This window comes from Micromesistius poutassou (assembly GCF_964030765.1).
Source record: "Micromesistius poutassou genome assembly, chromosome: 2".
NCBI classification, from domain to species: domain Eukaryota; kingdom Metazoa; phylum Chordata; class Actinopteri; order Gadiformes; family Gadidae; genus Micromesistius; species Micromesistius poutassou.
The window spans coordinates 15,131,714-15,144,213 of NC_140272.1; the positions used below are offsets into that span (position 1 = coordinate 15,131,714).

At 43.1% G+C, this 12,500-nt stretch overlaps 1 protein-coding gene across 4 annotated transcripts in view; it reads right to left on the reverse strand.

Moving 5' to 3' along the window:
* The window catches only part of tox2 (TOX high mobility group box family member 2), a 104,796-nt gene that overhangs the window by 46,597 nt on the left and 45,699 nt on the right, over nt 1-12,500 (reverse strand). The window lies entirely within an intron of this gene.

Below are 12,500 nucleotides of genomic sequence, written 5' to 3' on the forward strand. Positions count from 1 at the left end.
GCACACTTAATCACCATGAAATAGAAATAAAATACATAAAACAGCACGATAAGATGCAGGAAAGCACAAAGTGTGTGGCTGAACAACTGCGCCTCTTCGAAAAAGAAAAACGGTCCACTATAACACCATTCCATTTGAAACCATATATTTAGTAAAAATACCCGACCGTCGTTTAGTATTTCACAGCAGCGGCCAAGAGAAAGCCATTCCTCTGACCGTCAGCAAAGCTTTTAATTCAACACTTTAACGTGTCTGATCCACTTTCAAATGGTCCTGTGATCTGTTAAATAAATCAGGGCTTTCAGGCCTGTGAGCGCGCCCCCTTCGGTGGTGGTGTGCCCTTGAGCACAACAACACACGCCTTCCAGAGCTCATGCGCGCCACTCGTTCCTCCCTCCCAGGATGTGGACTCCAGTCCTGCTTCCTCTGCCTCCTTCCCCATCATATACCTTCCTTTACATGTCACAGGCACCAACCATACCACTGACCGCTGGAAGGCTCAAAGGTCCTGTGGAGGTTTTTATGTCGTGTGCTTAGAACCACGGCCGGAGGCTCTGGTTGAGCTTTTGGGGTGTATTGTGTTCCACTAATGTATGGTGTACGTATGAATCATATTCGTCTATGATGCAGATCCACCCCTCTCAGTCATAATAACATGTGTGAGGCTCTGAGAGAAAACGCAGAGAGGTTTGTAAAAGAGAAGGGCAAGTTTGGCATCCCGTCCCCTGTTTGCTTTTCTGAGGCTTACAGATCATTAATCATAGCAGTCAAAATGTACAGGAGAAACAATCGGGCAAAGGAAAACACAGAAAGAAAGAGAGGGGGAGAGAGAGAGCGAGAGAGAGAGAGAGAGAGAGAGAGAGAGAGAGAGAGAAAGAAGGATGTGGGGGAAAAAGGAATAATAGGGCAAAGGTGAGAGAGAGACAGAGAGAGAGAGGAAGATAGAGATAGAGAGGAGCAAGCTAGAAAGTCAAATTTAGGCAAATAGAAGAAGAGATGTACAGAATGTACAGAAAAAAAGTATAGTATTTTATCTCATTGTTGAACATAGTTTCAATACATTAAACAGTCTCACTATAGGCGATTGGTATGCACGCAATAGAGAAGGAAGAAACACAGCGAGAGAGGGAGAAAGAGAGAGGGAGAAAGAGAGAGGGAGAGAGAGAGCGACAGAGAGCGCATGGCGAGGCAGTAAAGGGTGAGAGAGGTGTTATAAATAGCAATGTGTTTGCATAAAGCCAAGCCGATGTCAGTTTGATGCAGGAAGTACACCACAAGCTTTGGGGTTACAGAACAACTGTTGAGTGGAACACAGCCCTGCTGCTTCCAGACCCTTCCACCAGCCGTTCAAATGCATTGTCTGTTCAACATTACAGTATGGGGTTTTCATTAAGTAAATGTCACTGTATTTACCCACGTGCACTCCACGTTTCCCTCGCTGTGCATGGTTGGTCGGGGGGAAACGAAGATTGATGCATTTTTTAACCAACGCTTTTAATCTAAAATCTAAAATAAAGAAAAATAGCCCATATGCGTGATTGTGTCTTAAGATTGGTTAAGAAATATCATTATGAATCTGAAATAAATACATAAATTCTATGTTAATCGTAATCAGAAACAAATTCTTACTACACCTTGAAGAAAGGAAAATGCATAAGATCAGCCGTCAGCATGAAGTCCCAAATGTGCATTTCACACATTGCTTTCCATTCTGTCTGAGCAACTATTTTTAAATAAATGGCACTCCTTTTATCGAAACCAATGACAGGCTTTGTGAAACGAAAGATCCATAGAACAGTGGTAACCTGACTACAGGGTAGCAGAAGCTGGTGGTTGACTGCATGTATGTATGTCTGTATTGTGTGACAAGAGATGCACTCTGTAATTATGGCCATGGATGTTTTAAATTTAGATTAGGGAAAAGAAAATGAAGTGTGAGCCCTAGAAGCAGTGGACCCTCCCAGCTCCAGAGTCTTTCATGGGTTGCTCTGCTCCTCCTACTGGTTGTTTATTACGATTTTTTTTCTAGCCCAGCGTAACTAATTGCATGTCAGTCAATGTGAAGATTGAAAGAGGCAGCAGTCAAAATACCTGTGTCAGGATGGCGGCCATTACGCCATTTGCTAGCGGGTGCACATGCATGGTATAAACAGACACGTACTGTGTGCAAACACACACACACGCATGCACAAACACACGCACACACACCGCACACAAATACAAAGGCACAGGTGCACACACAATTGCATAAACACAAACGTACTATGTGCAAACACACACACACACACACACACACACACACACACACACACACACACACACACTGATATCCCTCCCACACCGCCCCCTCCACACACATACACACATGCATACAAACACCCCCCCACACACACACACACACACACACACACACACACACACACACACACACACACACACACACACACATTAAAGACAAACACAGACAGACACACAGACAGATATCCACCAGCACAAAACCGCAGCAGCACAAAGGGATCGGGGGAGGGTGTGCTGGAAAGCAGATATGGATTGAATGTGCATGTTTGTGTGCATTTGTTTGTTTGCACATATTTGTGTACTTGTGCGCAAGCGCACACACCATTTGTATGCATTTCCATTTAAATATACAGTTTGCCTTCCCGTTGTGTGTGTGTGCATATATTCTACCCACCGGCATTGCTTAAGGGTACAATGCATGTGGGTGTGCGTTTGCAATGTGTGCATGTGTCTGTAAAGGTCCTGCAGTGCACATGTTTATACCCAGAATGCAGTGCACACGTGAATGTGCGCCTGCCTTTCACCCCCGATCGCTATCCTGTTTAATAACACACTCTCTGATCCCATTGAGATAAAGATAACAAAGTTAGGCATTCCACAATATTTCTTTCACCTAACAGAGCGTCTCTGCCACGCCCCGGCGTATAACTCTACACAGATGAAATATGGTCTTCATTACCTCTTAAATGACGACACGCTACAAACCAGTGAGGAGAGAAACCCAATGGCTGCTTTTCTCTCGGCTGAAAGAGCGAGAAATAAATTGGAGCTGCAGAGATTTCACATTACCATGACAAATACTGAAGAGTGAGTGAGCGACAGAGAGAGAGAGGGAGAGAGGGGGAGAGAGAGAGAGAGGGAGAGAGAGAGAGAGGGAGAGAGGGGGAGAGAGAGATAGAGAGGGATATAGAGAGAGCACTAGAGAGGGAGAGGGATAGAGAGAGAGAGGGGGAGAGAGGGAGAGAGAGAGAGGGAGAGAGGGGGACAGAGAGAGAGGGATATTGAGAGAGAGCAATAGAGAGAGAAAGAGAGAACACAGGGTAGAGAGAGAGCACTAGAGAGTGAGAGGGATAGAGAGAGAGAGAAAGAGAGAGAGAGAAAGAGAGAGAGAATGAGCAAGAGAAAGAGGATAAGAAAGAGCAAGCGAGAGAGAGAGGGAGAAAGGAGACACATCAGGATAGATTTTTTTGGGTGGAAAAACCAAAATGCCCCCCCCTCCCCAAGCAGAAAAAACGAAAAACCTGAAATCTTGCAAGACGTGAGTTCAAGTATTTATAAGTATATATGTATTTAGCTGTGGACCAGGTTGTGTTTGTGTGTGTGTGTGTGTGGGGGTTGGGGGGGTCTCCCTGAGAGGAGGAAGGGTCTTTCTTCTCCTGCCCACTTACTGGCGGAGCTAATCGCCTCTATCTGTGCGGAGCTATGACGTCCATCATACGGCTCTACGGCTGTGTCCGTCACGCGATGTGGAGGGAGGGAGGGCCCCCCACCTCAGGATGGCACCACGACACCCCTCACTCACCCCCTCCCCCCCCCCCACCCCCCCTCCCCTATCTAATCATGTTTGAGAAAAAAAAATCAAAACAATAGTCCTGTGGAATGAGGGGTATGAGAGAGAGAGAGAGAGAGAGAGAGAGAGAGAGAGAGAGAGAGAGAGAGACACAGGCCATGTGGCGTTTCCATGGCTCCACCACTGGATGGATTACCTACACTGGCTTGTGGGGTCGTTCAACAACATGGATGAGTCCGTCAGTCTAACATGCACCGTGAACAAAAAAACAGCCACCGAACCCCATACCCCGCCCTCCCACCCACCCACCCACCCACCAGCCCTTGCCCCTGACCCCTCATAGCATTGGTGGGGTGTTGGGTTTCAGGTGGCTGTACAATTGCACCATTGTGCGTCTCTGAGCAGCACAACGACAACAATGCGCGTGCACACAGTCACACTCACACACACACGCATACGCATAGCTGAAATTCAAGTCCTGTTTACGCTGTGTAACGCTACGCACGCGCATTCATGCATTTGTGCGTGCGTGTGTGTGGGGGACATCTATAAATTACATTACTTTTAAGACCTAGCTTTGGTATCTTCAACCTGATCTCCTACGGTAGGCTGGCTTTCCTCGTAGGCAGGGCAAGAAAATGATGTGGTTCCATTAAATCTATTAAAACCACTTGAATTATATTATAGTGCCTACTGCACAATAGCAGCCTTTCAAAGGCAGGCCCCCAAGAGGCCAACAAAGAAGCCCTTTCTTTGAGCAGAGAAGTCATTCAGAAACAGCCAAACAGTATTTTGTGTATAGGAGCTCTTTTCCGTTTACTGAGGCCACAAGCACAATTTTCCCGTAAGTCAAAGAAAAGAATGTCAGAGAAGAAGAACAGGTAAAAATGCGAGAATATCGACGATGCCAACAGTTTTCTTCCTTATATTTTCATTCAACCTACTGTAAGTATTAGGGACAGAACATAAATAAGCTGACGGTAAATAAGAGAGAAGAGTGTTGGGTCTAGGAAATCCACAGAACAGCGTCAATCGCCTGGTATCAATAACTTCCATAGTAATGTAGTAGATATCTTATCATAAAAACATATATGTGTATGTACTGTACTTAAAAAGGGCAAGCTCACATTCAAAATAACATTTTGATATTATTGATGACCCGTCTTGTCTAATGACTTTAAATCCAACATTTCTTTCCTACTCTACAGAAAGTAAATCATGTATACGGCTGCATTCCCAAAGGCACCCACGCCCTGTGTAAACAAGTACAGTAATTTTTTAAGTGTGCCTGACAAACAGAACATCAATACGAAAAGAAAAAAAAAGGAACCTAACTTCCCTTTCCTGGAAAAAAACTGAATCTGAGGCCTTGACACGTATTTAAATGTAAATGTACTCGGCAGCGCTATCTCCTACTGTCAATAGGCTTCAGAAATAATCCAGCACTCATTCATTCACTGGCTGCCTGACTCAGAGCGCAGCCTTTGCCACCAGTAATCAGGCAGAGATTTCTATTACCAATCTAATTGCACATTCCACCCTGACAAGAGCTCATTAAACCTTAATTATACACATGTTGTTTTCTACAAACATCTCCATTTGAGACTCTCTCTCTGCCTCATAATTGTTCAGCAGGGACAGCCAGTTGAGATTTCACAGAGAACTGTGGATAAGGCAGAGAGAGAGAACGAGGGAGAGAAAGAGAGAGATGAGGGGGAGAAAGGGGGAGAAACAGAGAGAGAGAGAGAGAGAGAGAGAGAGAGAGAGAGAGAGAGAGATCACCATAGGTGCAACAGATATAAGGTTGATATATCCACACAGATACATGCAGATACATCTACATAGACATGTAAGACACAGTGAGAGAGAGGTAGAAAAAGAAAAATGAGAGTTAGAGATAGATAATGTTGATATATATATATATATATATATATATATATATATATATATATATATAGAGAGAGAGAGAGAGAGAGAGAGAGAGAGAGAGAGAGAGAGAGAGAGCGAGAGAGAGAGATTGAGAGTCATAGAGAGATGAGTAGAGAGAGCAGAAGAGAAACTGGGAACAGATAAAGAGGAAGAGATAGAGAGAGAGAGAGAGAGATAGAGAGAGAGAGAGAGAGAGAGAGAGAGAGAGAGAGAGAGAGAGAGAGAGAGAGGGGAATACAGAGAGAAAGCCTGAGCTAGAGCAAAATAGAGAGAGAAAGAGAAAGAGAGAGATGAGAGGAAGAGAGAAGAGAAAAAGAGAGAAAGAGAGAGAGGAAGACAGAGAGCGAGAGCAGGGCTTGGAAGTAGGTCATTCCTTCCTATAAACAAGGCATAGTTTCTAAAATAATAAACCAATCCAGTGGAAGTAATGGCAAACAACTGAGCGAATGTGGAGCTCATGTAATATTTACAGAGCACTAATACATAGATGGCAGGTCTTTTTTTGAACCCACCCCACCTCACCCCCATTCAGAGCCATGGGGATTTTCTCTTCTTCTCTTTTTCTCTTTTGCTATTTGAATTTCACAGAAAGATGAATACATTGATAACGCTGGGAGAGGGGGAGGGTGCTGCAATGTGGAGTCTGCCTCCCATTTCTCCTCCTCCCTTTCTGTATTTCTACCTCCTTTTTGCTTCACCTGTTCCCCCCCCTCTCTCTCTGCCTCTTTCTCTATCTCTCTCACTCCCTTCTCCCTATTTCCCTTTTCTTGCTGTGCCATCGCAAAATATAAAAAATAACAAAATGATGATAATAATAATATATAGCATATATATATATATATATATATATATATATATATCCTTATCGGAGTTGACTATTTTTCCACCTTCTTGCCTCTGTATCTTCTCTTTTCCATGCAAGGCTTTGGCTGTTATTTGTTACTTTTAAGCGGAGGGAAAAGAGGGCCTTAATCCGGAGTCTTTGAGGCATGCCTGCTGATATTACTGTGGAGCATCGCTGGTTTCTTAAAGACTTCCCTAAACTCTGCCTATCCAGCTGCTGCTGCTGGTTGGGTCACAGGCACCGTGTTCAGAGTTTGGTCCCCAGTTAAAGAACCTGGATCTGGGCCCCTTGCCAGGGTTTTAGGGCTTTACTGTGTTGCCTGGAGGGAAAGAAAACTACAAATCGAAATTAAATAAACTACAAATCTATGAGAGGAAGGAAAGGGAAATGGAGGCTGCACGCTAAAAGGTTTCTCATTGGCTCATTGCTTGTATGCTTTTTGTATCGTGTTCATGGCCATTTATCAATCTTGATCATTACTGGATCGATGTTACCTAAACGAGTGGAACTAAGTATTAAAGACAAGGTTATTTGCGGCAGCAATATGGATGTTATATAGATGCAGAGTTCATTATAGGTCTACACATTTCTTTGCATTAACCTAAAGGCCTTTTAATGTTCTATCCTAATCTAAATTGGTGTGAACTGATTACAGAGTCAGCTAAATATTTTGCATTATGTGCAAAATATGAACATATGTGCATTTAAACGTTTCTAGTTGAAACAATATGCTGTGCTTGGCTATACGTGAGCTATTCCAATTTAAATATTTAAGTTCAACTCAGCATACAAAATGCACTTACGATAAATACTTAATGGGATAGTTGATCAAACATTGACTAACGCTAGGTGACTTTGTGCGTCCACAGATGTAATTGTGTACAGGGCGTGGAATTAAAACATGACGTTTGGAAGGGAGAGGACCTTATATAGAAGCACATTTTCTCACACCGCTTCTTTACACAAAAACCCACACACAACACACACATTCCACAGAGCGGTTTACAATTCACTGTTGTAATTATCATGACAAATTAACCTGAGTCAGGATGCGTTCTTCCGCAAAATTAATGATCTGTTTAGTAGCTTATGATTTCAACACAATAGGCATTTGTTTGTGTGCATCTTGCTTGTTTATTCCATAGGTTACTTACATATTCTGCCCTGCTTTCTCAATTACCGCCAAAGAAGAACAACTCCTGCTTCACCCCGACTTCAAACGCACGCGCGGCACGCGCCACCGGCAGGGTCGACATAAACAAACATGACATATTAAACAGTGCGGCGACTCCCTCTGATTATCATACCAAAATAAATCCGGGAAAGACTAATTATGTCGACCTGTGAACAATTGCTGATTTACCAGGTGTACGGGTTTGTATGGTGTGTGTGTGTGTGTGTGTGTGTGTGTGTGTGTGTGTGTGTGTCTGTGTGGGTGTGCGTGTGTCCGTGCATGTCTGTGCCTTTGTCATACCACTGCTGCCTTAATAGGCTGTCTCTTAGATATCGCTACAGAAGAGTGCTCATACAATATTAATATCAGACCCCAAAATATGGAAGCCCCCCCCCCACACACACACATACACACACACACACACACACACACACACACACACACTCCCGACACTCTTACTGCCTACATAATTGACTATGCAAGCCCCCCAAATCAGCTACAAGAAACAAAAGATGAAAAACAACAGACAGGGAAAGAAGAGAGCGCATGGGAGGGAGAGAGAGAGAGAGAGAGAGAGAGAGAGAGAGAGAGAGAGAGAGAGAGAGAGAGAGAGAGAGAATGCAAGAGTAAGAAAGGGAGCGTTGTGAGATGATCATGTCAGCTACACAGGGTGTGTAATATTTGTGTCTGTGCAATTGATCTAGCTGTGCTGCACAATGGCATCGTGTAGATCCTACACAAGTTTTACCAGGCTGCAGTCGTTTCTACTCAGTCTCCATTCAACTCAATGTGATCCTTAGCCAGAAGACCATACTAGCTATTCGGTGGTGGGCAGTTAGACACTGGACAAAATAGTATTTAGTTACAATTTGTAAAAAAAAACTGCCTCTTGTTGCATTATCAGATTAAACTAATAATAAAAAATAAAAAAAGTTTAATAACACCTAATAGCTAGTCATAAAAAATGGCCACAATGCAGGGAAGAATAATCTGCATATACAAACTCCTGTATCAATACAACATGTCCCTTACAGAAGTGTTCTGCCTCTCTGTTGGAGACCTGGCGGGTCTAGCTAGCGCCGACAAACACAAAGACTACTCACTATCCCAACACAGTGATAACCATGGAGACAAATAGAGCCTCATCCGGCATACAATATGTTTATCTGACAGCGTTGGACAAGCATAAGAAAAGCCCTTTACCGAAATAGAATCCAATTCTGAACAGATTAAGTCCACAAGGGCATCTTTAATATTGCGTGAAAATAAGGCATGGCAATGTGACCCTCAATGCATCTCACTACTGAGTGTGTACTACATTTTGACATTGTGTGGATAATGTGGCTATAAAGGAAATATATCACATTTCCATGCACAGAAACAATTGCAAAAGATATATACCGTACCCACATGCAAGTGCAGACAGACATACAGCCGCCACAGACACTTGCACATAGACACATACACTAACACACACACACATATACACACACACACACACACACACACACACACACACACACACAAACACACACAGGCTTCTTCCGATATTGCTAACAATAGCGTAGCGATATAATACATTCAGAAATATTTTATTCACACATACAGTATCTGCACATATGAAATTGATACGGAGTGCAGCGGCACATGTCACACTCAAATGCCTTATAATAGAGTCCAATGAACCTGCAGTGACTCTGCGTTGAATCTCATTTAACGTGAGGGACGGCGCGTGTGGGCAGTGACGTATTCGCATTCACAAATCAGGAGCCATTCAGCGGGCTGTTGTCCTGCCATCTCCGGCATTAGCCATGCAACCCACCTCAGGAGGGGGAGATTGTTTCCTTTTGAACAGTGAATGGTGGAAGGCTTTCCAGGGAGCAGGGGGAGCCGGGCCTGTGCACTACAGGGCCAGATTTTTCCTCTTTTGTCTGTTGTATGTTTTATGGTTGAATCACGCTTTTATGGTTTGTTTAAAAAAAAAATTTAAAAAGGAAAAACGTAATATGGAACTGTAAGAAACCTATGAGACCCGCCGGTCGAGGGTAAAAAAAAACAGATTTAAAGACGGAACGGAAAAAGGAAGAAAGGGAAAAAAAAAGTAGAAATAGAAGAAGACAAAGTTGTGGGGGCTGAAGGGATGGTGGAAGGTGGGTGCGTGGGCTGACGGAGGTGGAGGTGGAGGTGGGAGTGGGGGGTGCGAGCGCACCTTGACAGGAAGTCCTGAGGTGAGGAGCACGAGTTGGTTGAGGTTAGAGAAAAAAGTTATCTGAAAAAAAACGAAGAAACCAGAAAGAACCAAAAAAGCAAGATGGGGAGCAAGGCAATAAGGCATACCTTATTTTAACTGAACAAACTGAGGGGGGGGGGGCAGTTGAAGATAAAAATCAGTAAGAGGTGTACATGGAAGGAAGGGGTGTGTGTGTGTGTGTGTGTGTTTGTTTGTGTGTTAGCTAATTTGGGACATGGGGTTGGATGGGTTGGTTGCAAGAGGCGGGTGGTGTAACCTACTTCACCTTAACCCCTGCTCTCACCACAACACCTGATAACTGCAATGGAAAATGAACTATTTTGATCTTGTGCTCTTTCATTCAGTGTGCTACCATGCTCATGCTATACGCAGATCATAACACACCAAAAGCAGGGATGTGTGAGAAATGACAACTCTATATAAAATGTTTTCATCTGCCGATTCCTTCCTTCTCTCATTGGGATCATATGTACTAATAATGGTTATTTTAAACCTACCCAAACTAAGATAGGGTTTTGGGATCAATGTCTTTACATAAACGTCTTTCTTTGTATAGTAAAGTTTGCAAAACCCTCTCTTTAACCACAGAGACACACCCCCTCATCAGTTCACGCAACAACCGTGGTCCAGAGATTTAAATGACAGATACAGATGTAGCAATTTAATGAAACAGGGGACAGATCCGATGAGAGCAGATTTATATCTTTGCCACCTCATATGGGCCTGACAAAGAGCTCATTAGTGAGATTTGTAAGTGGGTCCTCTCAACAGAACAGCATTTACAATATTCACTTTAGATAACGTATGATTTCAGGCCCCAGGGATGGGTTTCTTAGAAATGCTTTGTGAGCACTCTTCCACTTGATAAATGATTTAGGACATGTGGTCTGAGACATCAATACAATCTCTATTATCATTTAGAAAATAGTGCCCACCAACAATATTGCAGAGCTTTTCCGACTTACTCTCTCTCCCTCATCATCACTTTAGCTCTTTATCTCTCTCTCTCTCTCTCTCTCTCTCTCTCTCTCTCTCTCTCTCTCTCTCTCTCTCTCTCTCACACTCTATTGTGGCTCTCTCTCTCTCCCTCTGTAATTGTCTCTCTCTCACTCAGTCTCTCTTGTGCCCTCTCTCTCTCGTGCTCTCTCTCTCTCTCTCCTTCCCTTTCGCTCTCTCTCATCTCTCTCTCTTTATTATTGAACCCTGGAGCAGTGAATAGATAATTAAAAAAATAACTTGCATGGACTGAAACATGAAAAAGGGAACCACATAAAATTATATATATCATTTTTTTGGTCCTTTTCAATTTGAATGCATAAAAAAAATATTCTAGATTCTAATTATGATTTTTTTTCCAATTAAATCAAGATGTCATAAACAAAGTCGGATAACTGATTAATTACTGTGTGAAAGTCAAATTGATGGAAATTTGGGATAAAGGTTTTGAGATAATGCGGTATTAGAGTACATTTTAATACATTTCTAATGGGTGGGAGGCCATAACATTATATCCATTTTAAATGTATCACCATATCTCACCCCAGATGTTTGAGCATGAATAAATGGATGTAAAACTCACGACTTTCAAGACTTTATTACTGAGTCGGTTAGTCAAAGCAAGCTAATACTGCGTACCTGCATGCAACCTAAGTGGTTATTGTTGGATATCATTTTCAATCACTTTGATTGGTGTTCTTGGAACAATCAACAGCTCATTAAAGGGGAGGGGATTTAGTCTTCAATATATTGTACCTGGGTTTGGCATGTTCTCATGAATCATATACTTTTTTTTTTTTATACTTTACATTTAGGGAAGTAGCAGACGCTATTATCCAAAACGACTTACAATAAGTACATTTGTCATAAGAAAGTGAGAAAATATATCGCTGTTGGTACAGTAAGGATGTTCATAGAACCAAGTGCAAAACACTGAAAATCGCTAGGTTAACCCAGTCACCGTATATGACAAAGATAGCTAGGATAAGATGCTACATAACCAAGTACTATAACTAAATACGACACACAATAAGTGTGTACATTAAGTGCTCTTCTGCTCTTGAGTAGAAATGTGAACCACTTGAACCTATCAAAACCATAAGAAAGGTTCTTTCATCCAGTCAAACGCTAGATCCTTAGAATTTCTAGGTGTATAAATGTCAGCTAGCCACCCAGAAACACATGGCTGTGAGCCACACATACACACACACACACGTGTGTGCGCGGCTCACAGCCATGTTTCCTGGGGCTTCAGTGTGCCCATAAGGAGACAGTAGATAGTGAGTATAGGACCACAGACCTGAGGATGTGGTTTGGTGGTCTATCAGTCACAGTGTGAAAATAATGGTTGCATCTCAATCACACCGAACCATCAAGTCAGTTCATCGGGGGGGGGGGCCGGGCCCGTCTGGCACAGCAGCCGGGGGGGGACTATTCCGAGGCCCCCCTGAGCACCAGGCTCAGCTGTGGCTATGAGCCAAAAGTTGGGGAGGTTAGC